Source organism: Orbicella faveolata, unplaced genomic scaffold (assembly GCF_042242905.1).
Source record: "Orbicella faveolata isolate gen_17 unplaced genomic scaffold, um_ofav_v1 contig_2, whole genome shotgun sequence".
Classification (NCBI taxonomy): Eukaryota; Metazoa; Cnidaria; class Anthozoa; order Scleractinia; family Merulinidae; genus Orbicella; species Orbicella faveolata.
This window is the reverse complement of record NW_028301547.1, coordinates 31522064-31549992: the sequence shown is the minus strand read 5'-3', so window position 1 is coordinate 31549992 and position 27929 is coordinate 31522064. Positions and strand designations below refer to the sequence as shown.

Here is a 27929-nt window from a genome sequence, read left to right as displayed (position 1 = left end):
ATTGGTGTTCCAAAACAAGGAAACGGCGGGTATATTGGTTTACCAAACCAATACAGTGGAAGTTCAACTCTTTTCTTATGTAATCATTTTCTTTTGTTCCAATAAATTTGCATGGCTGCTGGACATGTGAGTGCATACGCTCTATACTATGCACTAATTAACAATTAGACTATGAGCTCGAGATTTCTATGAGGCGATAGTTAATGAGGCCGAAGGCCGAATCAACTATCACCTCATAGAAATCGAGAGGGAATAATCTAATTGTTTTAGTAGAATTCTTACTAAAATTTACTTCAAATAACAGTTTCCAATTATTTCTTGACGTATTATTTAACTTTGCGCCTTGGGGAGCAGGGATGGCTCAGTGGTGAGAGCGCTCGCCTCCCACCAATGTGGCCCGGGTTCGATTCCTGGACCCGGCGTCATATGTGGGTTGAGTTTGTTGTTGGTTCTCGTCCTTGCTCCGAGGGTTTTTCTCCGGGTTCTCCGGTTTTCCTCCCTCCACAAAAATCAACACTTCTAAATTCCAATTTGATCTGGAAGTAGTGGATGAAGAGCCACTTCGTGGAAATGCCACTGCAAATTCCCATTATTATTATTATTATTAAAAAAGGTCGCTCAGATTGAATTGTCATTTAAAATTGAAGTTGTGTGCGCGCGCATCAGTTTTTTTAAATAATTTCAACTTTTTTAAATGTCAAGAAACCTAACTGTCCTTCATTTTGACTTCTCAGGAATTTAATTATCCATTTGCATCAAAATTTTCCTCCAAAACTTTGGAAAAACTAAACAAATGTCGCCATTTCCTAGACGACCTCCAGCCACTGCACATTAAGGGCTGATAGTGTTCATTGGCTCAGCCAATCGGATTGCAGCATTTGCATTAGTATACTAGTAGAATTCTACTAATACTAATTAGTAGAATTCTACTAATATACTAATGCAAATGCTGCAATCTGATTGGTGGCGCTCCTCGTATACTATCAGCCACAAGTAGAATTCTACTAATATACTAATGCAAATGCTGTAATCTTATTGGCTGAGCCATTGCACACATCAACCATTAGTGTTCATTGGCTTGGTGTGGTCGACAAAATTGCAACGTTTCCTCGTTTCTCCAAAGTTTTGAAAGAATATTTGGAAACAAATGAATAAACAAAATTCCTGAGAAAACTAAAAGGAGGGCATTTACGGTTTCTTGGATTAAAAAAGCTCGAAATTTTTTAAAGAAACTGATAAGCGCGCTTACACAAATACAAATGTCAAATTGACAGCTAATTCAGTCCGCGTGAATTCTCTAAAGCATTAAGTTTAATACTAAGACCAGAAATAAATGGAATCGTTATTTGAAGGAAATTTCCGTCAGAATTCTACTAAAACAATTAGATTATTCGCTCTCGATTTTTATGAGTTGATAGCTGATTCGGCCTTCGACCTCATCAACTATCACCTCATAGAAATCTCGAGCTTAATTAGGATTGAGGCACTATTACCCGAAAACTATATATCATAGTTTTGCTCCACGTGCTAAGTAAAATAACTCTAAAAGTAGTTACTAATGGCCACCCATGATAGATGGGTGGCGCGGTGGCCTCATGGTTAGTGCGCTCGTCTCCAGATCGAGCTGTCCGGGTTCGAACCCTGGCCGGGGACATTGCATTGTGTTCTTGGGCAAGACACTCAACTCTCACAGTGCCTCTCTCCACCCAGGTGCATAAATGGGTACCGGCGAACTTAATGTTGGGGGTAACCCTGCGATGGACTAGAATCCCATCCAGGGGGGAGTAGAAATACTCCTTGACGCTTTAGGCTACAGAAATTGGGAGAAGCTGCGACCTGATGCACCACTTGACTCTTGGAACTTGTCCACTTGCGGACTTTACCTTAACCTACCTTTACCTACCTTTACCCATGACAGACAGGCATTTTATGATATGAGGTTTGCAAGAAGAGGGATGAATGCCATTAAAGATGGTTTTCATGGGCATGAGATAAGTAACATACGCAGGCGCTATGAGATGTCGATAGAGTAATGTTTACCTGACTGTCGTAATTCGCACTTGCTCTGGTTTTGTAATACTATTTTATGCCATTGGCTTAAAACACTCGCGCTACTTTGTCATCCAATCAGAAATAAACACAAAACCAATCGTGACTCGCTCACACACGTTTTCCTGCGCTTTGCGTCAGCTACACGTATTTGTTTCAAATTTTGATTGGGTAAAGTCTGCATACGAGACTAGTGGCCGGAGCTTATCCCGGTTTCAGTGGTATGAAGCGACTAGGAGTATTTCTACTCTCCCCTGGATGGGATGCTAGTTCATCGCAGGGTTACTCCCCACCATTAAATTCGCCGGTACCCATTTATACAAATGGGTGGAGAGAGACACTGTGAGAGTAAAGTGTCTTGCCCAAAAACACAACACAATGTCCCCGGCCAGGACTCGAACCCTGACCGCTCGCTCACTAACCATGAGGCCACCGCACCTCCCACAAGTTTTGATTGGTTCATTGGATTCTCTATGTTCTTCGGGATTGGCCAGAACATCTTTGGTTTTGTTTTACGGCACTTAATTAAAAACCGCTCTAATCAACGCCGTTTTTAAAGTAATTTCTTCACAATAGGCGCTACTCAACAGCATCTTCCAAGTAAGTTGTTTATACTTCTGCGCCAGTGAAAAACAGTCTTTTAACTTGACACCTACCATGATGTAAAATATTGGAAACCTATCGATTTCCCACGTGCCTCGTGCGTTATGGCACGTATGGTTTGCACACCCAATCAGGCTACGTTTGGCTCCGAACCTCAATTTGAATGTTGAACTAGCTGTATCAGTTTGAGAAGAGGAAGTTTAAAACTAGAAATGGAATCAAGTTTCCCATAGCGTTTCTCTTTCAATTCCTAAAACGCTTTTCAATTGTCCGCTTCCCGTGTCCGCTTCCCGTGTTAAAAGATCTTGCTGTTAATGAAAATATGAGAGTATTGCTTTTCTTAGAAGTTACCATTTCATCCACGACTTCGGTTACAAACTTTTAGCATGGTGTTTGTTAGCCACGTTTTGCGTTTTCTATTTCAAATTCTGAAAAAGAGGAGAATACAACAATTTAAGGAATAAAAGCAGCTCGTGCTGGCATCTTTGTTCAACGGTAAAAAAAAAACAAAACAATTTCATATTATTTCCATTGGACTTTTAACGATATTTTTATCAGGCTTTTTATTATTAGTTCCTCTAAGAGAGAATATGATCTGTTAAATTCTAGTGAGGAACCGAAGAAACTCGATTCAGTCCTGTTAACTGTCGAAAATTTAGACGTAATCTTAAAATTACTATGAGCTAAAACAAACCGAACACTGAAAATTTTTTAATGTCACCAAAATGAAAGCGCGGGCGACAAAACATGAAGAAGCATTTTCGAGTCAAAATAACCGTATTTCAAAACAATAAAAATAACAGTAGCAGAAAGAAAAGAAAAGTATGAGGTTTTATGCAAAGATTATGGTGAATGATTCAAGCGAGTTTTGACGTTACTCGTCAAAACAGAAAGAAACCAAAACAACTTCCTTTCTTGGCTATTTTCATCGCAGAGTTTTACGTCAGTGGGAGGTAATAAATATTAATTTAGCGAAGAGACCCGTTGTTTACAACAAATGTTTCGAATGAACCTTGACTGTAATCTTGTGCTGACGTTGTCGCAGATAACGAGGTGAGATCAATTCGTGTTTCAAAGAATTTTAAATTTTGCTAATTTGTCTCTTTCCGGATGTTTTTTGCCGCAGCAATATTTCCAAAACCTTTTAAGAGGCATGGAACGTTTATAAAAACAATTTTATAACGGTCTCGATCATGACAGAGTTCGCTCGCTCTTGGTCGTTGTTCCCGCTTACATATCTACAAAGTTATGTTTATTTCTCGAGAAGCGAAGACAACTGGAAAAGATAATTAAGGACATATAAGTCAAGCGAGTCCAAATTTCGAAAAAATATCTACAAATATACCTGTAATCTTGGTCGAGAAAGAGAAATCAACTACGAATTTTTCGTATCTTTATGAGATCAGATCAGTTGTATCAACTAAATCCACTGTCTATCGTCGAGAAAAGTCGTAGAGGCTGAATTAAAAAACTGAAGTGAAAAACATACGTATTTTAACATATTATAATACTTTTTAATAAACTTTTGTGGTATGACAGCCCGAAAATATCGTACAAATGTAACTCTATAAGTGAATTTTCGTACATATTTAAGCATATTTAAGTATTAATCGTACATATTCCGTTAGATCAGGGCGCGAGCCACAATTATTTTGAAACGTTGGTTTACTAGGGAGTTCATTTTATACGAGTAGATAGCTAACATTTAGCGCCTAATGCACAAATAAGCTGAGTTTTCTTTTAAATTTGCTTGATCGAAAAGGAAAACTTGTTGTTTAGCATATGTCAATTTCTTTTTACTTCGATGACAGATATGAAATTGACTTCGACGACAGATATTTGTCGAACAAATGTCGGTGATGACGGTTGTCATGCACACTGCTTATCAAATGTTATGTCCATCTTTTGAATCAAACGCAAATACGTCAGTTATTACCTCCAGAATTTAATAATGTTTTTAGCACTAGTACCAGCTATCGCGAAGTTCTCCATTTCTGGCAAATAGTTTTGGTAGGTTTTGATATGGTGAATATCAGTGTTTGCATAGAAATATTAGGAGTACTGTACCGAGGCAAGTTATCCAACTAACATCGAGTGCTCCTGCTAAAAAGGATCGAAAGTGTCAGTCGACCGAAGGTAAACAGAAAGACATCATCAGATCTGACCCAAACATTTTTTTTTTTCTGATCCATGAATCAAAGTTGCATGCGGAACCGATTCCCGAGCTTTTGGCTTTTGGCTGACTAGTGTCCAGTCCGTCTACGGACAAACTGCGCTTGCTATTTCCAAACTGACCCTTAAATCGGAACTGTTATTGATCTTTACAAAATCGACGTGAATACATCAGTACTAAACTTCCACCTTGAAGTAAAGTATGCAGGCCAAGGACTGTGTGTTGCTCAGCAACACCGCTGACTAAGAGGACTATAATCGCGGTCTCAGTTGTTTTCTCAGGATGTAGCTTGAGCCTTGAGCGGTGGTGCATATATGTCTGTCGGTCGTTTCAAAAAAGGCATGAAATTTACGACTTGTAAGTATTAATCGACTTTAAGGCATTGTACTCAGTATATTTCGACCACTTCCTGTGAAATCTCCCCTATATAGCATATTGGAGATTGTTGTTGATATATTGTTGTTATTGTTGACAGCCAAGAGAACATTTCACTACAAGGCCTATAACCTTCCCGCACAAAAATCTAAGTTAAAGTCTTCGATCTGATAGATCGACAAAATAAGAAGCGAGTGGAGTGGGATATTTTAAATGCATTTTCTTCAAGTTTTTGTCACATGCAGAAGTAAGGGCACCTTCATGATGTACCGATAGCCAAATATGGCGTGATATCACCTATTTGATAGTTTTACATGTAGTCTATGATGCTGTTTTAATTTTACTTTCAAGCTTTTTACAAAAGCCATTTGCAGTGAGATTTCGTGACAACTATATAAATTAACATTGATTCCTTTCTTTTATGAGATAGCAATCTAGCTTGATGGAGTTTCTTGATGGAGTGGCTTTATTTTCCATAAAACATGATTTCAAGTCGCGAATACACTCGCAGCTTTATGAGTTATCAATAGGTGGTACTGTTAGAGGCCGCCTGAGGCAATGTGCGACATAAAATATTCAGTTAGATCGATTTTAGTAATCGCAACGCTTTTAGTTTTACAGCACGATTTGTTTGATTCTCTAAATAAAGCAGAAATGAAAAGATGTTTATAAAAAAATATATAAACATCGTCTCTAGAAACGTGCTGGAAATTTGCGTCGTTTATTATACGGCAAAATATCTTATGCATGGAACGTACAACAATTATCGTATTACATCCATTTGTCGATGTGGTCGATTGTCCGCGGCGGTTTATGTAAATCAAGACATGACATTTTCTAAATAACAGTATCTGGTCTTTCCCACGAATATTTGGCTAGTTAGTATTATTATTGCATTCAACTGAGTTTTGCTGTAGGATTATTCACCAGCTGTCTTTTTATTTGGGCTTCGACATGGCGTGGATCGAAACAGCTAAGGACGTTGGTACATTAAGAAACAAATACTTATGAGATGTTCATACTGGTCCTGCGTGTGAAATCTCGCGGGGTGAAACGATGATACGTTCTGTAGGTCTATATCTGTTTTCTTTTATCTTCAGAGATGCCCTGAAATTGCAAGTAAATCAGTGAGTCAAAGCACAGACAACAGATCAGCGAATCAAGATACGCTAAAGGTATGAAATAAATTTACGTATTTTTTCCTGTCATGCAATAACCTCGAGTCAGGATATTTGTTATGGTTAGAAGGAAATCGTCGAAAATTAATGAATGTGTTTTCTTTCTTTAATTTTAAATTTCCCAGAAGCATTGATATAACATGCAAATAGAAAAGTGATAAGCAATTAATTTGAGAGCTTTTCTTCTTGTGTTCTTTGATTTGGATTTTAAAAATGAAACCCCCTTACAAAACAAAGCGACAGCCGGCGCCGAGGCAATTTGTCTCAAAAATCAAATCACAACGAAACAGAGCAAAACTATTAAATTGCAAAGTTATAAACTCGTTTTAAGCGTTAAAAATGACGTTCGTTCGTGCTGTTTCCGCATATTCTAGACTTTCGTCTCGCCGTAAGTATGCAACACATTACCGGGTCCTTGGCCTCAACACTCGTTCGAATTTGTTCTGAGTGTTTGACTTCACTACAGCAGTCGATAATGGAAAATCTTAGTAAGTCCTGCAAATAAAGCGGTGTGTTCAGATTTTCAGAAGACTTCCATGAAAAAAAAAAAGAAAAAAAAAAGAAAAAGAAAAACACAATAACTGACAATCATAAAGCACAAGAAAATAATCACGTGATACAGGTGAAGACGCTTCTCTCAATTTGTTCTTTGTGTTGTCATTAGGACGCCTAATTCGTTTATTTGGAGTTTGTGTATTTTGTTTTGTTTTGATTTTTTGGCATGTGATCGCGTGAATTGTCAGTCTCTTTCCCAGTCCACTCCGGTTAAAAAAAGAAAGAGAGAAAGAATGAAAAAAAAACAAAAACTAATTATAGGACTGGAGGCGTGAAACGTCTCTTTTATCACTCTGGAGACTTCGAGTGAGACCATTTTTTTAACTACAAAACGTGTAACAGGCAGGAAAGCAAATACATAAATAAAGTTAAAAATTAAAAAAATAGAAACTGTAGCATAAACAGTTTTAAAATTTTCTCACATTCTCAATATTTTTTACTTAATCAGTTTTCCTTTGAGAACGTTGCGCTTTTCTGAAGTGTCAAGTGAATGTGGTTTTTTTTTTCTATTTCTATTCGTTTGTTTTCAAAACTTTGAAGGAAATATAAACCTTATATTGGACCCGTGCGTCAGCGTTAACACACGGGAGGGCGTTTACTAGTTATTATTTGAAGTTTATACGAAGTTATTTTGGGTTTTCCCCGTGGGTGAAGATACAACTGATAATGATGCAGTGTCATTTGTAGACTAAGAAGTCCACGGTGGAGTAAATATTTTAACACTCCTCCACATGTCAGTCAATGAAACGAGGTTTTGTTGTAGTTTTTGTCAGCTTAGTTGCCTTTTCTTACATTTGTTTCTTCTCGGAAAAAGTTATCGTGCGTGAAACTGTGCGTTTTAAATCACTGACCAGAAAGATTGGAATAGCCAAAATATTTTGAACTTTATGAAACGAGTTATTAAAAGCCTTAAAAGCACGAACAGCTTCTTTAACTTAAATAAAAAGACAAGACAAGAGAAAAGGATGTTTACAATCTAATTCGATAGCGTACAGCAATTTTTCTATCTTTATCCACAATCAGGGACATAAATCTTGTGATAAATCCTTAGTTCGGTAGTCCCCGCCTTTAACGTTAAGGTTGATAGATTGAAAATTTCCTTACCTCGGGTCATACTCCATTAAAGAGAGAGCCCTCGAGTGCTTCTAAATCAGTTCAATAGGAACTACGCGATCTCAATGATCTCTCGTGCTGTAGTTGAGTCGTTTTGTGTCTAGCCCTTCAGCACCCTGTTATGACTGAGCGCGCTGTCATTTGTAAAGATTTTAGAAGCACTTGAGAATGCTTTTGCGTGGCCGTTTAATCAAAGTATCTTGACATCGCAACTAAGTGATTAAGAAGTGTAGATTCAACTTCTGTTATCATCGACATCCGCTCCGCGCACCTGCTTCGCAGAATCGAATTCGCAAAGGATTTGGGTTGAGTTTTAATAAGCCCTTGTCAAGAAAAGAGCTCCGGAGTTGTTCACGTCAAAAATAATCCGAAACACACAGAGAATGGGTACGTAAGTCATTAGTTTATATCTTTTATTCTTCTGTTCAAGTCAGGCTACACGAATGAGGTGTTTAGACAAAGGGGGACAATTTCGCATCGAATGAATCCCTCGCGAAGCAATTAATATCAGCGCAAGGCTAAAGACTTCTGTTCAAGTGGGAAACGCAATTTCCTGAGAGATCGATGCGAATTCGTCTACCATTTTCACATATCTTAAACAAAGTCCGATTTTTCCCGAGCGAAATCCAAAGATTGAGTGTATTCGTTTAGAGACTTTTAATTATGTCATGTATGATTTGTTCATATTCCGCTGAATTTAGGCTGGCTAGTTTGCTGTCTGTGTTTACTATGCAAAAACTCGACTAGGCAGACACTGAGCTTCATAAGGCTAAGGTAGTTGGAGCTAACGTGTACTTAAGAAATGAAATAAACAGGCTTAAAATTTGCCATTGCGCGAAGCGACAAGTTCGCAGTACGGAAGAAACATTTTAGTCTCGCGCGAAATTCTGTCTCAAATGGGGAGGGGTCAAGTTGGCATAAATGACGTCGCTAATGTAAAGGCTTCATGTTTGGCAAACATTGTTTACTTAAAACGAGTTCGCAAATGAGAAAGACAAAAATAGTTTCAACAGTCTGTCAACGTTTCTGTTGTCTTCGTCTTAAGTCTGCACGTTTTGTGTACTCTGTCCGGAAACTACCTTTTTTTCTGCTACAGTTTCTGTCATGCAAGGGACGTCGGTAAATCTTAAACTCACGAACGTTTAAGTAAAATCCGTCTTAGCGAAGACAAGCTATCAACTAAATCTTCCTTCCCTCTTTCTGGGGCGTTTTGCATTTTAGAATGAGCGATTGTTGCCCGAGGCAGCTTATTTTCAAACGGAAAGCAAAAACTCACTTGAGTCACAAAATTGATAATTTGCGATGTTCTATTGTCATGATTTTCGGTTGATAACATAGGCCTCGTCCTTGATAATCCTCGCAATTTGCTCAATCTGATCCAAGTATTTTTTTTCCATACATTTAAAATGTTCAGTTGTTGACGCTTTTGCTGGCATTTTCAGCACTTCGAGATTTTGATGCCTGCCTCGAAAAAACTGATTTTCATGTGTAGAAGTAGATGTCAAAAGAACAGTGCGATACACGTGGGCAAACTGCAGAATAATGAAAAGAACTCACAGAGGAGAATTGGATCGCTGATCAACATTTCAAAAACTTCGGCCTTTCGAGAACTATTTTTCTTGAAATTCCAATTTTGTAAAATAGCACGAGAGATATGTATAATTGCAACTTTCCTAATTTGGCGACCAACTTGCTGATTACGCATGCGTCAAGAAGTCTGTCCACATGTCCGGGTAATTGCTACCGATGTGCGCAAATATTATTCAGTGCAAATATAACTTCATTTCCATATTTTACTTATTCAAAGTCTGGCTAACAATCATAATGAGTAGGTTTTACGGCGTACTTAGAATTGAAAAGTTCCTACTTCTGATAATGCTAACAAGACGGAGACAATGTCATGTTGAAAAAAGCATCGATCATGAGTAGGAAGCTCATGAAACAAGCTCATAACATTCGACTCCTACCTCCCCTCCCCTATTCAAACAGCTGTAATTTTCCCCGCACCCCGAAAAGTGGATACCGCGATTTCATTTTCACTCAATACCTCCACTCCCCCACCCCCCTTAACCAGTCACTTTGTCTGGGGTTTTTCACTATAGTAAGCGTAATTCTCCGAAGGAAAAAAGATGGTGACCGGTACATTTACCCTTAGTTCTTAGCGCACGAAAACCTTAACAACGCTCATAAAAACGTACAGAAACGTTGTAAAATCTTCAAACCTTGGCTACTTAATATCCTTCGTACAAGGACAAATATTGTAAAAATTTGGCTTTCTTTCTGTTAGTTTCGCAGGGCATTGTGGTAAAATGTACAGCCGCGATCTTTTTTCCTACGGTGGATTGTCCTCAAGTGCCTTTAATCAGTATTTTCTTTACGTGGTCTCTCGTGTTTAAAATAAAAAGACCGATTTCTGCATTATTCATATTTGACCCACCTTTTTAACGAGTGATAGCGTAGCTAAAGGAATTTTTGGCAGTTAGTTGGAGAAGAAATAATTCACTCGCTCCCTAAGTCAGTCAGTCTATGGTGGTGATTCACCGACTGATCAGGGTAGCGACATTTTCCCGCCATTGTGACTAGATTGACTACCTAAACGATCAACTGATTTTTCGCGGTTGGAGTCGAACAAGTGCCCCCAAATGTTTTTGTATTTGGTATACAACAAAAGTAGGTGTATAATTCGATCCATCAATAACTTTGACAGCGGCTTTTAACCGAAAATTTGCTAAAAGTAATGTTTGGGGGTTTCATACTCGAAGAGTGTTTTTCTTGCGCGATATATTTCAAATTTCCAAAAAATTAAGTATTTATCACAAAAGTTTCGAGTTAACCAATCCAAAACCACTGATTTAATAATAATAATAATGATAATAATAAAAATAATAATAATGATAATAATAATAATAATAATAATAATAATAATAATAATAACAATAATAATAACAAACTGATAAACATAAGCGATGTATTTGCTCAATGTTAGCCTAAATCTCGAGCAAAACGTTGACAAATACCACCAGGAAAGTCTGCATGAAGCACAAAATCAAACAATGAAGAATTCAAGGATTTTTATTCAGCCGACGATCATTGTTCACTGACCAAATGTCTTCAACGCGTGAGCGGTCGGAAAATTTATGCGATTGTTTAAGGGTAGCTGGCTAAAATTCACGTCATTGCTGGGCTTACTGAAACATACGAAAATGTTTTGATCATGCAGGAACAGAAAGTGTTATTCTTACTTTTCGTCGCTATAATTTCATTGATTACAACAAATTTTCCGTAAACTTAATCAGAAAAATAAAATAAAATAAAATATACGGTATAATGACGTCACTGCCTGTGTCACGGAATGGCTTCTTTGGCACTACCTGATTGGATATTGAAACAGTTCAGTATTTATCACAAAAGTTCGTCATCGAATTCTTGTGCGCTGATTGCACAATCTTTCCGCCAATGTTCTTGGGTCGAGTCCAATAATTAGCAACCAAATATTTGTTGTTTACTACGAGGGCCAGTCTTAGCTAGTCTTGAAAAGCCCGGGGAAATTATCTGGCTGATCGTTGGTCTGACACCAGTAGCTGTCTGACTGATAAATTGGTCTAACACTAGTAGTTAACTTTGGTATTCGCGCAGATCCGACTGTTGGCTGGTGATCGATTTTTAGAATACTCCTCTACTGCCAAGTAAGGAAATTTTGGTCTATTTATTTCCATTTATCGCAGCTGTATTTCAAATTCCCTTTCACCGCCTTTTTACCATGTAGCTTGGATGGTGGAAAGGCCGGCTGTATTTTTAAATACTGTTCGCTAGCATGGCCAGAGAGATTTTCTCTTAGGTTTTTTGCTATGATCCATACTGGCTGCGATCCTTCAGTATTTTTGCATAACTGCTGTATTACATAACTACTTTATTGTATGAAACTCTTGCTGAAAATCATTTCTACGTAATCGTTCCGATGGTCGATCTAAACGATCAGGTTATTTAGACACTGTATACTGAAACTCTATCAGACGACCCACTCAACTGGAACTGCTGCTTTTACTTGAATAGCTTTAATTTCTAACTGGACGAGAACAACGAATACTATATGCTCCTACGCGATTGGGACGGTCGAGACGTACTATGTCTACGCCAGAATGCCTTGGGTTATTCTAAAATTGGGTCTTATTCTATCGCCAAAATGTCATCGGTCTCTGGTGCGGATGAGGGTAGTCTTTGTTTCTGAGAAGATTGGTTACTGCGGAGAAATTTGAAAACGCAGCTTTATTTCTACGGTTAGGCCTATATCTTCCAAACTTAATTGTCACGAAAACGGGGCATTTCGAATACGATCTTCAAACCGGAGGAATTTGTAAACGCTGGGATTGCATTTTAGAGTAGGCGGAAAACATTTTGAAAACAGAGCTTTTCGAAAACGATGACGTCACGATAATCACGTGATTTCCCTGTCCGAGTTTTCTCAAACACAAATCCAAAATGACCGGTGATTGCTGCGTTTTCAAATTTCTTCGGCGTAGTGTGGGCGGAATCTGAGACGATCAGAGGGGCGGCCACCTAGGCAGTCGTATGCAAACTAGCTTTACATCACACAATGGGAATACAAAGAAGAAAGATCCATTTAATATCTTTTTTACCGGTGGTGGGAGATATTTAGTAAATAAACTCCTTCCGGCGGCTGGTATGTCGGCTGATAATGTCCACTGCTCTTCACGAAGTAGAGAATGGTGCAAAGGTCTGTAAAACCCTGTCGAGCATGATCTATCCTAGATGCATGCAGAACTGAAAATACTGAACATAGCAAGCGCGTAGCTAATGCCGTTGCGGCGAGGCGTTCGGTGAGTCATAACAAAGTGTAACGATATGATTTGCTCTTAAACGTTTGTTTTAGAAAAATTTTGACGCTAAAATGGAAAAAAAACAAAAGGAGGGACATGGAAGACGATAATGCATTGAACGACAAAATGATTTCCTTTCCACAGAAAATGAATGCTTTAGATAGTACCAAACAAGCCTGTTAGTGTTCTTGGTTTTCAACTATCCATTCAATAACATTATAGCAATAGCTCATCTCAATGACCAGTCCTGTTAATATGTGGTCACTATCAGATACTGCGTGACGTTCCTTGTCATAAAGGTAAAGATTAAGTCGAGCCCAGTCCCCTATCAGTCCGGTGCTTATCCTGATTTCAGCAGCATGAAGCCACTAGGAGTTTTTCTACTCCCCCCCCCCCTCCCTGAATTGGATGTTAGTGCATCTAATCCATCTAACCTGAACACCTTAACCCTAGTCATGACTTGCAATTGGAGAAAAAGCTCTGAAAATTAACGGCAAACGGACTTTACACACTCATGGGAGGCATGATGGCCTAATTTTTTTTTTCTTTTTTTTTTTTATTGATTTGATGGCCTAATGACTAGTGCACTCGACTGCGGATGAAACGGTCTGAGTTCGAGTCCTGGCCGGGGAAATTGTGTTGTGTTCTTCTACGAGACATCTTACCCTCACATAGTACTTCTCTCCATCCAGGTGTATAGATAGGTACCGGATTTTTTTTTTTTTTTGGGGGGGGGGGAGGGTAACCCTGCATCCTACACGGAGTGGAGGGAATAAATTTACTCCTAGTCCCTTCATATTAATGCTACAAAAATCGGGAAACCTCTGGCTGTATGAACTACTTGGCCCGACACAGACTTAACCTATACCTAGAAAGAAACTTAAGGTTATCGGAAGAATAAAAACATGTCGCTAGCAATCAAATAGACTGAAGTGTAAACATTATTAAAAAACAACCCTATCATGAAAAATGAAGTCGCTTTTTAAACCCATTTGTTAAATTAAACCGAGCATGTTTAATCAAACCGACACATGCCTATTTAAGGATACTTGCATGGGCACTCAAGGCTCCATCAAGTTAAGCTGAGCTAACAGACTGTCTCTTGTGCATGATAATCGTGTTTTGCCCGCGTTTAACAAACCGCCTTCAACACGAAACATTGCATGGCATGATGGTTAGAGTTCTTACAGTGTGTGCAACTCCTGTTGCATTTTCTGGTGAGTGATTTCTCTGGAATAGAACCAAAAGCCACATACCCTTATGGACAATTATTGAGAAGCTGAGTTTAAAGTTGTATTTTATTTGTTAGTTCACATTTTGCTGCAATAACGCTGTTAATTATGATATGAAACTCCGTTAAAAGTCGTGGGAAAGACTAATTTAGCAGCACATGACAATATATAGTTTTGAATTCGATGTACTTTGTATTCATTTGGATAAATTAACGCTAAGGTCTGGTAATTTCTTAATGGGGAACTGAATTTCTTACGCTAAAATCTCAACTTCACACATTTAATTGGCATATATTAAGTCGAAAGAAAACTTCCTTAGTTTTTCTTTAGGTATAATGACATTCATAGCGGACACAAAATAAGCAAGCGAATTTCAGAAAAATCCAGTCCTTGGAAATGACTAATGGAAAAGCAACGAGAAGAACAATTACCCTGTTGACTTGCACCATATCAAAATTCTCAAAAAATATCAATATTATATTGGGTAATATTGAAAATAAGCTGCTGCTCCTGAAAAATACAGCTGATAATTTACTAATACAAGGGTAAGAGACCTGTTCTGTCACTTTCAGGGTAATGGTTGAGACAAATTTTCCGAGAGGGTATGGTAAGGTGCGCGCAACCTTTGCACCGAGTCCAAACCGTATTTTAATACAGTCTAGTTTCCGGGCACTCAAACTGTGAGAAAAATAAACAACAAACCATCTGATCGTGCAACTCTACACAGCTTTTTACTTCCCAGGTCATTCCACCAAAATCGGAAACACATGCAAAAGGCTAGTTATCTTTTTGTTTTTCGGAGCGGCCCCGTAATAATATTCATTAAGCTGATCATCTTCGAGACTGAATCAGTTTTTATCTTGCTGATTTTTTTCTACAATACCGAATCGTGTTTCTTCGATTAAGAAATTCTTTCGAAATGATATAGAATATTTTAAAGCGATCATGACTGATAAATTTCAATATTCCTCTACTTGCATTTTTTTTTTTGTTAAAATAATATCCTCGGTAGAGTCGAGTTTTTTTCTTTAAAGTTTTCTTTTTTCACTTTTTATTTCGATTCTGACTTTCCACCAAGTCTAGACAATGAAAAATAAATAACAGTGTGATTTATTAAGCAAACAGATAACGGTATCCAGAAAATTGTCAACTACTAGGGAATATTATTCCATACACATTCACATCGCCTGGGTGATTATTTATTTGAAACTGGGAAAAGAGACCCAGCTAAAAGTAATCACAGTCCTAAGAGTAAATTTGGTTCACTTAAAAAAAATCAAGCGGATTTGATAAAATGGATATCGTGAAGAAATTATTCAAGTTTGGTGAAACTTTTAGTAATCCGATTGAACCACACACACCCGCTTTAGTTTGTAGTATCTAACTAGTTATTTTTTGTTATGATAGAATTTAACCGCAAAGAAATTAAACTACTACTTTCATTAAACCTGTAATGTTTCTATGATGCAACAGCTCTAAACATCAGCAACTCGTAATTGTGAGTTCTGTCTATCCAAGTGCGTGTCGAGTAGTAACCCAAGGATAGAGTATAGAGCTAAATGTTTCCACTTGCCCGCCAACGCAGAATAACAATTTCTTTTGAAATTAATAATAATTTCTTTACCAAGAATAAATTGTTATTTCCATGCGGTAAAAGGAAAATTCCTTCTTGCGATAAGGCGTGGTAATGTTTCTAAGAGAGACTATATCTTATCGATTTCATGATATATCGATACTTTTTTACCAATATAAATATTAATTGGATCTGATGGATAAACTAAGGTGGGTAAACTAAGATTGTCATGGTAAATTTTTTTGTTTCTATTGTTCACTTTGTTAACTTTTGTGAAACTCTAAATTAACAGATAACACTTTTAATTCCCACGAGTTAGCAATGAATGCGACATGCTTAAAGAAAAAATAACTGCATACATAGTTAAAGGACAGAAAAAAAAAAAAAAAAATCGAGATGAGAGGAATCTTCGGTGTAATTATTTTATATTTAGATTTCAATTTCACGTTCTCCGGCTTGAACACCTGTGCTTCACAACCGTCTAATACACGTGCATTAATTGCCCGTCGGACCCAAAGAAGCACATAATAATGAAGGAAAAAAAAAAAAAAAACTTATGGTGCAAAGCTGTCTACGGTTTAGATGATTCGAATGCTTTGGGGCTTGCTTCCTTGGCCTCATAAGACCGGTGAGAAGTCTTCCCGAAAAGTTTTGTTAATATTTTTTATTTTTGGCTCTCAGATTTTGTGGCAACTTCTTCGTGAACATGCACTTGGCCGCTTATGGTGTGATTGTTCCAGTTCATTATAAAGGTGGGGACACAAATTTGCCAAGGCTAATTTACACCTAGTCTGTCTTCCCGATTAGTTGATTCAATCGTTCAAGCCAATTTGTACGCAACAAATTATTGCTTTCCCGATCTTTTCCCCCCTGATTTGAATCTCGATTTGTAAATTTTTGTTGTGAATCAGTGTCGCATTATGCGGATAGTAAAGATACGGCCGATTTTTATCCACTCATACGTTTTCTTTTTAAAGTCAAATTTGGTCTAGTTCGCATTATTAGCATTTAATCGAGTATACGACCGAGCGATGTACCGATCAAAGGCTTTATTACCGCCAGATCGAACGACTGATCAATCTTTGAAATGTATCTTTTTGGTTATAATCCATTGTATTGCTTGTGGTTTTAGTTCGTCATGTTAAACACGTTTGATGTCACCAAAGCAAAGTATCGCTCTGTATTATAGATTAAAGTCACTTTCTAGATGTTTGACCTTATTATTTTCCACCTAAATATTCTCAAATCATAATAGAATACAGTTTGACAATATTTAAGTAAATTGTACTACCGAAAACAAGGAATATATAAAAAATTTCCGGAGACAAGACGTAAAATACAGACATAGTGTATTTGCGTTTGACAAATAGATTTTAAATGCAAACACACTTACTCAAACAATGGAACATTATTTTCCCAAACAACGAAGAGTATGCTTTTGTATTTTTCTCTAAATTTTGTAATGTTTAAACAGCTAAGTCTCTGCTTTTGTCTACTTTTTTTGAATTTGTTTTAAAAAAGGCGAAGTCATTTACATGCATTATTGTGAGTAGTAAATTGGAAAATTTTTAAGAGAATGGAAGGCAGACACATCTTTCTGTTACAAAATGAGGTCCTGTGGAGAAATCTGGAGGGAAAGAGGTCGAAAGGGGAAGGGGGGGGGGGGGGGTGGTGGTGGTGGTGGTGGTGGTTATTGAAGGAGTCAATAGGTTTAACTCTTGACCGACCCTTCCCACCCTGAAGTCACACTGTATTTTTTCACATTATCCTTTCGAGTTCACGACCTTGATTATTTCTGTTCGGGTTCTACACTTCTTTTTTGTGACTATGCACAAATTGACCTTTAGTTTTTCCATGGATGAGTTCAACAAAAAGATCAATTTTGGAATAACATTGGGTTTTAATTTGCAGATAGATCAGTAAGTTTGACCTCTAACAAAGTAAACCAACCGCTTATGAAGACGCTAAGTTTCCTCTCAGTGTTGTTTCACTCATAATAAGACGGCTTTCTTTCGCACTCTATCCGCGTTTAATTTCCGTACAGATTATTAAAAATACTAGGCCAAGTGACAAGGTTTTTATATTATGTCCTTGACCACATGTGTTTATCTCTGGCAAATTCGCGCGGCTTTCATCAATCCTGTTAATGTCGAAGTTAGACACCTCTCCGAGATACGTTCCTATGACATTACGAAATTGTTAATGACTTTAAATTGCAAAAATCAGAAATTTAACCTGGCGTGGATATTTAAAATAATAAGCGTTTTCTTTTTTCATTTTCTAAATTTATGTTATTTCCATTTTATTTTTAAAATAGGTGAAGGCCGAAGGGGAAGACGTTTTGAATTGTTCATGATTGGTTGCGCGTGTACAGGCAATGCGTGGTCCAATGCGAGCGTTAAGCGCTCCTTAATTCGATATTCACTGCCCCTTTAATTTCCGGCTACAAGGCATGTTTTGATTTTTCATCGCCGGAGTTTGAAAACAATTGGCTTTGCTTGTATAATTACATGGAAAAATTGTAAGCAAACACAGTTTCTTCTGCGGCAGCCCGACTGTGAGTGCCAGATGAGAGACTCGCAATTTACTTCAAGCCCTTCCGCGTCGCCTTCTCCAACCCATTCATAGTAACCAAAAAAGGTCAAACTGAAACAGTGTTCAAGCCGAAACTCCATTCAAGGTACGGCTGTATAAATTTGTACAAAAAAAAAGCGTATTTAGTTTGTGTTTTCAGCTGAGTAGCTCGTAAACGCTAGCTAGTTCGATTCTTCTCTAGTCTATGGAAGTTCACTTACAACCGGCCGGATTTAAGTGGCGAAATTGTCTCAGAAACGCACTACGTACACAGCCTAAAGTATTTCAACTTGTTGAAAAAAATTCACTATTCTCTTTTTAGCAGCAGTGTCTTCCTGTCTTTCATCATAGATGAAAAAAAAAAATTAACTTTAGCAGCAGTGTCTTCCTGTCTTTCATCATAGATGAAAAAAAAAATTAACTTTAGAATACAAGTTTTACACTGAAACCTATGGAAAGGAAAAAAAAATGAACGACGACGCCACTCGTTTTGTTTTCACACTATTAAATCCTTACCGACACGTTCAGTAAAATGAAACAAAACTAGAGCCATTTTACAAAAGCTATGTGCCAGGTTGGTCAGTTAATCTTTTTTAATTTCTCGGCGGTGCATTAAAACTGACAAATTTGGATCTTTTTTTGTCGCATTCAATTACAATCGTCCCTCATATATTATGAAAGATAAGGGACTCACAAATAGCAAAAGAAAGTGACATATTAGTATACATTGTGTCTAAGAAGACGCAGTTTAAATGTTTTGTTCGTGCTGCACGAGATGCACGTAGGTTTGAGGGAGAGCAGGATAATTTTCGTAGGCTTGGAAAACAGGAAAGCTTTTGGTCAGTCTATCAACCGCCATGGTTTTTGATGACTTCGTCGTAAATCTTAAATACGCCATGTAAATCAAAAGACCAGGTGAAGCCACATATTGTTTGTGAGTTAAGGTTCTTGGGAAGATTTTTCATTATTTAAATTTTACCAACAAAAATCTATAGATTTGAAAATTTTCCTTGGATGTCTTTTTGTTGTTCGTCTCAGTATAAAATATTAAAGCAATGCCATGGGTTCTGCGTTCCTGACCAATTAACCATCTTTTAAAGCTATTTAACAAAGAGTATTGTCATAAATGTTCTTTTAAATGTTTTATTTAGCATTTTACCGAGCACTTCTTCAGGTCTTGGAATTTTAAACTCGGTTGATACATTTAAAAATAAATTTTAGCAACGGAGAAGTACATTGTGAACGCCAAAACGCTCGGCCATCTTGAAAAATCACCTGCACGCTTGGGAGATTTAATAAGGTCGCTTCTTTGAAAAGGGTTCTGTGGTTGATTTTATTTAATCGGTGTTGAAGGGCTGAAAAATATTGTTTCCTTGATTAAGGCACCGAGCAATTCAAACAAACGATCAACCTAGTGCACTATAGGTATCCGGGCGTTTTAAAAACCACCTACGCCTTAATGACAAGCTTCTGGTTCAGGTTTATAGCAAAACACTCCTTCATAGTTGGCTGCCAAAGTCATAGGGGCTTGCAAATGAAACTAATAAATCCATGGTCACCTTTCTCGGCTAAACCATGAACAATTAATAAGTCTAGTAGGAATAAACTGATAACATATTCGCTCTATAATCTATGGAAGTGAGGCGATGGCGGGTGTCGCAAAACCTGTGAAATATTCAATGTTTTTTCAAGTGTCAGGGACGTGCCAGTTTTACTTGTTCTGAACCTACAAGGAAGCCCTCGAACATACCACTGGGAAAGTTCTTAGCAAGCTGATCAAACGTCATCTTAAAAGCCCTGAAACAGAATTGAGGCTGAGTAAACTAAAGTCAGCTATTCTCTAATAGGCCGTGAATTATTTGTGGTTGAGTTGTGAAATAAATCACATGTATCCTGAAGGATTGTTAATAAATATGTCTGTAAAAGTTTCAGAGCATTGTTTGAAAGACTAACTAGGATATTTTTGAATGGCGTTTTCAATGATTTATAGAAAGAAATGTCTTAGCATACTGCGGTTTACACTGAGGCCTGAGCATGAACCATATAAATAGCGTAATTTCAAAGCCATTAAGCCAAATGAAGAAAGGAAACTGCTTTCTGGAATGACTTTCTCTCCAGGGACTTATACTTATTACAGAGAAATCAAATTTGAATTTCCTTGCATCGTTTATAACAGACATTAAAACTTTTTATTTCTGTGTAATATTCTACCAAATTTTACCGCTTACTTTTATAAAGCTTTTTCTTGAAAAAGGTTTTTCCTTTAAATGGTTAATTAAAAAATTAAAAGGCTGTTACAAAGAATAACACTTCGCTATGGGCGGTTTGATATTTTCAACCTAGTCAATTTTTAGTTTTTTATTCCTCAGTTCATCTCAGGGGACGTGAAACTGAAGGTAGATAGGTAAAAAACAAATAAACACTTCAAACGGTTGATCATTTTTCTAGGGTTTTGGAAAGCAAAGGAGAAAGAAATCTTGTTTCTTAAAACATAAACCAGAAACGAACAGTCAAATAACAACATTGGCGGAAACGCATTATGCAGAACTCGAAATCTTTGTTTTGCTTTGGAAAGGAAGGAAACAGCTGGGATTTCCAAGATATGCAATGCATTTGAAATTTAAATAATAGTTTTATTTGTAAGCACGTCCTTAAGTTTAGTTATTATTTTCTTTATTAGTTTATACCAAAAAAAGTAAATATTGCTTTTTACCACGCCATTTTATTGGGTGAAAATCATGCGTTAAATTATCAGTCTTAACACTTGCCAAAAGAAATCTGGGATATATTTTGCTTTGGGCGTTCACAGTTTCCAATTTTAATTTTTTGACATTGTGGTGGCTCAAATTGAAGATGAAGGTCAGCAAGAACGTTTTGCCTGCCTGTCTTTGGCAACGTTGATGGAAAAAGAAATACTTACCAAATAGCAAGCGAGAGAAAACGCAACAACTAAGTCTGTGGGCCCTGCGATGTGACCTTTATGAATGCGTGTTTGAAATGTTCCGACTAACCGGTGCAGGTTATTTTAGAAAATCTATTCTCCAGGTATAACCAAATGCGAGGCCGCAATTCTGATAATCATGTTCATTATAATAGCGATTGAATTCAGTGCGCCCTTAGAATGACTTGGCTAGCCAGAGAGCTTTGTTTTATCAAAGTATAAAACTCACTGCAAAGTGTGACAGATTATTTTAGTTTCATAAACTAAAAGCTTATGTATCAAGAAGCTAAATCTATGTGCCTTACTTTCATAAGACTCTCAGGTTCAGAGAGCACTTTAGAAATAAATGCATAAAACATTTGCATAACCCATCAGGCTGTCTGTTAGTAGTGTTAGCTGCATGTGAACTAGTGACTAGCAAACACCTTCACTTTGATTTTAGAGCTTGGTGGATAAATACATACCTACAAGTAGACGAATGTGAGGTTCGTGTTAGATAAAAGAAAAATGCATATCTACTGCTGTAGTCAGCGTTCTCTCTATACACTTTGAGGACTATACCAATTTAAAACTAAAAATTTATAATAACTAAAAGAGAAACGTCGTCCGTTTATAAAACTAAAGATAAAAGCAGTTCGTGAATTTTGTTCCAATTCGTTCTTGAACTGGAATCATGGTCCTCAACCCCCACCCCCACCCCCCGCCATCTTTGATACCATCTCAGAACTGTATTTTCACTCAAATATGACAACACTTCACAATGTATAAAAGTTAAAGGCGAAGATATATAGGATGACCAGTAACGGTAATTTAGTGAGAATAAGATTTCTACGCTAAACAAAAACAAATGTTAGAAATTCCAGACAAAGTGAACAAAAATGGACCGAGACGTGTAACAATTTTCAACAGTTATAAGCAGATGATGACCTTTTCAATATGAAAAACTGTTCTTTATTGTTCAGGCGACAAATGATAGATTGTTTGCTCCTTTTTTCATGAAGCATCACAAAAATAAGTTATTGTTAGTGAAGTACTACAATCTAGAATCATAGCTGGGAGATTTCGTTATGAAATCGCTGAAATAACTGAAGCAAAAAAAAAAACAACAAAAAAACACTTGAATCGCCGCCAAGTTAAAACTGACGATGGAAACGAGTCTTAATGTCTTCCTCCTGTCCCACAGAATTATATGCTGTTTTGGGCTTGGTGCGTTTCCTTAATCTTTAGCAGATTATTGATAAGGCCCTTTTTAGAGAGTTCCACAATCAGATAATGAATTTGGAGACTGAGCAATTAAAGATCATTGTAATGCCGCTCACATATCACAGACTGTCCAAAAATTGAAGCTAAATTGACATGTTCTGTAATGAATCTCCCCTTTCCTGTTTTCTCTGTGTTTTCAAGTTGTCGTCTGCGTAGAGTAAGAAGTACTTCAATCTTACTTGACTGAGAGCGTGTCACCTCGTCACGTCAAGGTATGTTTACGAACGTTCACGTAAATTCCCCTAACTTTAATACACTGCCACAAATTGATAATAATAACACGAATTATAACGGATCATTATAGCGGACCGAGCACTCCACCAAAGAAGTAGCAACGACTACTTCAATACGCGTCATAACGTTTCTTTTTGACATGGATTTGTATGGGCCCTCGTCTACCTTGGAGATGTCGTCGACAGACTTGAATGTTTGGCCATCACGAAGTAATTTTTTCTCCTTCTCTTTCCATTATTTCTATTGCCCTCTATAGTGAGCTAATTGCTTTTACTTCTATATCTCTGCGGCGTTCAGGTTGCACGAAACATTGCTGTGCAGCATAGTGTGCTACATTGCCGGTTTTCTCTTTCTATTTTTCTATGTTAGCTTCTTTAAATTTTAAAATTTCGTACTTTATTGTCGCGTATTGTCAGTTAAGAAAACCTCAAGGCAGGCCAGAAGCCAGGACTTTTGTTGGGGGGGGGGGGGGGAGGGGGGAGAGATTGGGAGCGGGTTATTGCGTGAAAGCGCTACGGGCGCGATAATGGAAGCACCCTAGGAATCCGGATAAAATTTTCGTCTGGAGTAGAATTAATGCCCCGCCCCCTCACTATATGAAATGACACTTATGTATAAAAACGAATCTAGAATGGAAATATTTGTGCGGAACATTCTAGCTTGCCACCACAGTAGTGCCGCTGTGCATGATAGCGAGAGTGTCCTAAAACCAAGAAACAGCGGCCAAGTGGGTATCACACTGCGCTTTCTTTTGTTTCAATGAATTTGCTTGGCTTCTGGCAACGTGAGTGAAAAAAATATCTACACAGTTTAGATTACTTATGCTGGCGATAAAAAACCGTTTAGTAATTAAGTTACTTAAAGATGGTACGATGGTGAGTCACGGTAATTTAGTGAGTATAAGATTTCTGCGCTAAACATAAACAAATGTTTCAAATTCCAGGAAAAACTGGAACGAAAATGGACCGAGACGTGCAACAATTTTCACTAGTTATAAGCAGATGATATCTGATAAACTGTTCTTTACATGTAGGTTGGTCCTTTTTTCCATAAAGCTTATCACAAATAAGGAATTGTTAGTAAAGCATCACAGTGGTTACTAATTTTAGCGAATAACTGAGAGGTTTCTTTATGAAATCGCGGAAATAACTGACCGAAAAAAAAAGAAGGTAAAAAAAAAAAAAAAAAAAATTGCATGGCTGCTGGCCACGTGAGTGAAAAATCTCTACATACAGTTTAGGTTACTATCTTGGCGATTTAAAAACGTTTAGTAAGTTACCTAAAGAGGATAGAATGACAGGTTACCGTAATTAGGTGAGCATTCAAAGATACTATTTCTGCGCTAAACGAAAACAAATGGTAAAATTTTCTGAAAACAAGGAAGGAAAATGGATGGAGACGTGCAAAAATTTCAATAGTTATAAACAGATTATGACCTTTTTTGTATGATAAACTGTTCTTCATTGCTTAGGAGACAATTTTTGATAGGTTGCTTCTTTTTCCATAAAGCCTAACAAAAATAAGGCATTGTCAGTGAGGTATAGCTACCAATTTTAACCAATCGCTGGGAGTTTTTGTTATGAAATCGCTAAAATTACACACCCCAAAAAGACGCCACGGCGTCACGCAAACGATTTCTTCGCAGTTTTCTTCTATTTTTTAGTCGGGAGGTATAACAAAACACTTAATGACTGGTGAGCAAAATAAGATAATGGAAATAGAAAGGGTAGTAGACGAGATTTAATTTACGTTTGAAGGGCGCTTTTCTTGAAACGCAAAAGGGGATACCACTCCTTATCTTTACACAAATTCTAGCGAAGGAAAATAACTATGGTTTATTCTTGACTTTTTGGCGTGGACGGTTACCACTGTTGAGAACCATGTAAAGTAGGAATGAATCTGCTCGGGACGAATAAGAGGACGTAACCAGGCAATGAGAGCTCAAAAAATTTACGGTTCGATCAATATAACAAGCGGTAAATATTCAGAAGAGCAGTAAATGGTACAAGATGTCGAAGTCTAGCCATAATACAAATTCCTTTACTTATTTTCAATGAGATATATGATCTTTCAAGAGAGACTATTAAAACTCCTAGTTATTTCACATTTGTTTTTCGTTCGAGCGATATCAACTGCTTGGATTTTTACTGATAGATTGAATATTTGTAGACTAACTTCGAAGTCCAGTTTATGCTGACAAGGATAAAAGATAACGGAGTCAGATTTTCTTGGGTTGAGTTTCTTGATATCTAACCAATCACAGAATTTGGAAAATTCTTCATTGATGTCAATTTCGAGTTTGTTTAGATCTTTCTATGTGTATAATAAATTAGTATCATCAGCAAATAAATAAAAATCAAATTTGTAATTAAGCTTAACTACATACAAATACTTACCAGAATACAAAAATGCTTCATACTGGTAAGGAAAACTACCCAGTTCAGCTAAATTTCTTCAATTGCAGACGGAGAAGATAACATTCTGACCTCATTATAGATCCTACGTATTACGTTTAGGGTAAAAATAATATAAATAACAAAAAGTTCTAGAACTTTTGTGAAAGATAATTACTAATTTATATCTGCTCAGTGATGTGGGCTTTTAAGTTTTTATTTGTTTAGTTAAAAGCGCCGAGTGACTCCGAAAGCCATGACCCAAGTGTCAATGACTTTCCACTCTTTTTTTCCAATCGTTTCTTTACTTATTGATGTTAAGGGTTAAAATGATAGAGCATAGCTTTTGCACGGCATCTGTGGTGACTATGTTTCTTATCTGCTAGACAGAAGTGAAAAATTATCACGAAACTTAACATGAAACTCTCAGGACGTTCAGCCTTTAGACAGAGGATTATCAAATAGAAGGAGGCCTATCGAATGATGTTACCCAGACATTGTTTCCATCTCACCCGCACGAACTCGATTTGTATCAAAATGAGTTTTTCTCATCGGTGAAACAATTAAAATAGGGTAATGAACTCCGACCCGTGTTAACTGACGAGAACTGTATGCGACTATGTGTTAACATATGAAGGGCATCGGTGCATCATTTCCAAATTGCACTTGTAAATAATTTATAAAGATTCTGTTAAGCCGATGATGTGTATTTTGCAACTGAACCAAATTGTCGCCGAAGCATGATAAACCATGACCATGAGCTTATTATAATCAGTTGATTTTTCATCCAAGGCAATACCATCGCCTTAAACTGAATCTTTCCATCAACTTGAATCTTGGGACTAGCTTTGAAGAGTGCGGCCCAATATGGCAACCAGACATGGGTGCATGGTAAAAGTACTAAAAAAATCCTCAGAGTGTCTGAGTACTAACAAAGCACTTGTCATACTCATTCTCGTATTCTTAATTTTGAAACCTCGCCTTTGATGGAATTTCAGTCTGAAAGTCTGACCCAAGCCCTGACCTAAGGGGCGCCGGGCTGTTGTGCAACCAGACTGCTCTCAGTAGCTAGGTAACCTGTCTTATTTTAACAACGGTTTCTGTAATATCAACCAATACTATCGGCTTTCAACTATGACCTCTCAGCTCAGTTACACAGTACTACAGTTTGATCAGTTCCGTCGGCCCGACAAAAGATTCCAAAGTTCAAAATATAGATTGTAAAACCCCTCTTACAGTATTATACCCCTGTCCAATTCTCAGAACTGAATACCAATTCTCAGAAGATGAATACTGTTGGCAAAGCTTGCTATCAGTATTCATATTCAATTCATTATCTATTACTTTTATGTATACGTAATGTTTGAAAAGCTTACTCTTGCACTCTGCGATGTCACGAACAGTTTGTTCGCATCAGATCGAATCTTTGATCAATATCTTCAATTGGACTTCCTGGTATTTCCTTTATTTTATGTGTGAAACGTTTGAAAACGTTACTCTAGCGTTCTTGCGATGTCTGAACAGTTTGTTCGCATCAGAATTTTGATTATCATCTTGGGCCCTCCAGGTATTTAATTTCTTTCGTGTGTAAGCGGTTTGAAAAAGTTTGTTCGCATCAGAGTTGTTTGAAAATATCGTAATCTCATTCCGCGATCTTAAATATGTGACAATAAAGGAAACTGCTGTAATAGTTCGATTACTTAAAGTCTCTTTCTAATCATAAGCGCCCGTTGATTAAGTTTGAAAGCGTTTTGCACTAGTAGTTTTAGTGGTTTAGTGTTCAGTTAAATCAATAAGGCAGCTTTAAAGTAACTTTAAGTTCATGGTGTTTGTAGTCTGAGTACTTCTGAGATGACAGCGTGCGTGCAGTAAGCGTCTACGCCTTCTCTTGAACTGCTGAAGTCTGTAAGCGGCGGGGTATAGAGTTAAGTTGAGTCAATAGGGAATTAATTAATAACGTCACTGATTTTTTTCCATGCATAAGCATTTATACGTGAAAAAATGCAGTAATCTGAACGTAATTTTTCCACTTTCATTAAAATCTTCATACATCTAAAGATGAAAGAGTGTGCGCAAAGACTTGCATGTTTCTTTGCATGCAAGCGCCATTGCCCCAGCTGCATGCTGATCATGTGCCATTTTCAGGAGGCTCCCAAGATGGCCACCGCAAGTTTGAAGGCATTTTTTTTCCACGATCAATTTCATTTAATTCCTTCCAAAACTCATTAGGTAACACTTTCGTCAGTAAAAATATCCGACTTTGCTTGAACTTTGCTTGAAAGTTTTAAAAAAGCCGTGTGGGCGCATTCAATCATGGCGACATTTGAGTTCGCAGCTGGGGAGAAGTTAGCTCAGCCGAGTAGATATCAAAGGAATTTATCTCCAAAACAAACCACTGTGTCGATACTGTAGAATCGAATAAAGATTACTGTTGTCACTAATATGCGAGAAGAACAGCTTTGCATGATGAATAGTTTAGATTTCTGTGACGTCAGATTTCAAGGGCCAATTCATGATAAGTTTTCATGTTCCTGATGACATTTCTTTCGGTTGACTTAGCACCACTTTCCTAGGGCACATCGCAGCGGTCAATATTGATCAAACATGATTCCTTGCCGCACAGATCAGGGCAAATAACTGACCACGGCCTTCATCAAAAATCTGGAAACTCAAAGATGAAGTAACAACGCAGCCCTTTTGCAGGTATTCTACTTATTTCTTGCTGTGAAATCTCTTAAATGAGATTCGATATACTTTTTAAAGCGTCATGGACCCGGAATGCCATTACACTCGATTTTCTTTGCGCATTGTTTACGCGCGCTCTTGCCATATTTA

At 37.4% G+C, this 27929-nt stretch overlaps 1 protein-coding gene across 11 annotated transcripts in view; it reads left to right on the top strand.

Annotated features, from left to right (window-relative positions):
- LOC110051526 (atrial natriuretic peptide receptor 1-like) overlaps positions 1 to 27929 on the top strand; it is a 74114-nt gene that overhangs the window by 13677 nt on the left and 32508 nt on the right. For 6 of the 11 annotated variants that reach the window (XM_089288670.1, XM_089288671.1, XM_089288672.1 and 3 more), the window contains one exon: positions 6301 to 6375. The gene's annotated coding sequence lies outside the window, so the exon portion shown is untranslated. Of the gene's footprint in view, positions 1 to 3645; positions 3706 to 5073; positions 5183 to 6300; positions 6376 to 8188; positions 8434 to 18010; positions 18370 to 27430; positions 27798 to 27929 lie in introns of those variants that run through there. The other 5 variants (XM_089288674.1, XM_020757553.2, XM_020757554.2 and 2 more) reach the window with 5 other exon arrangements.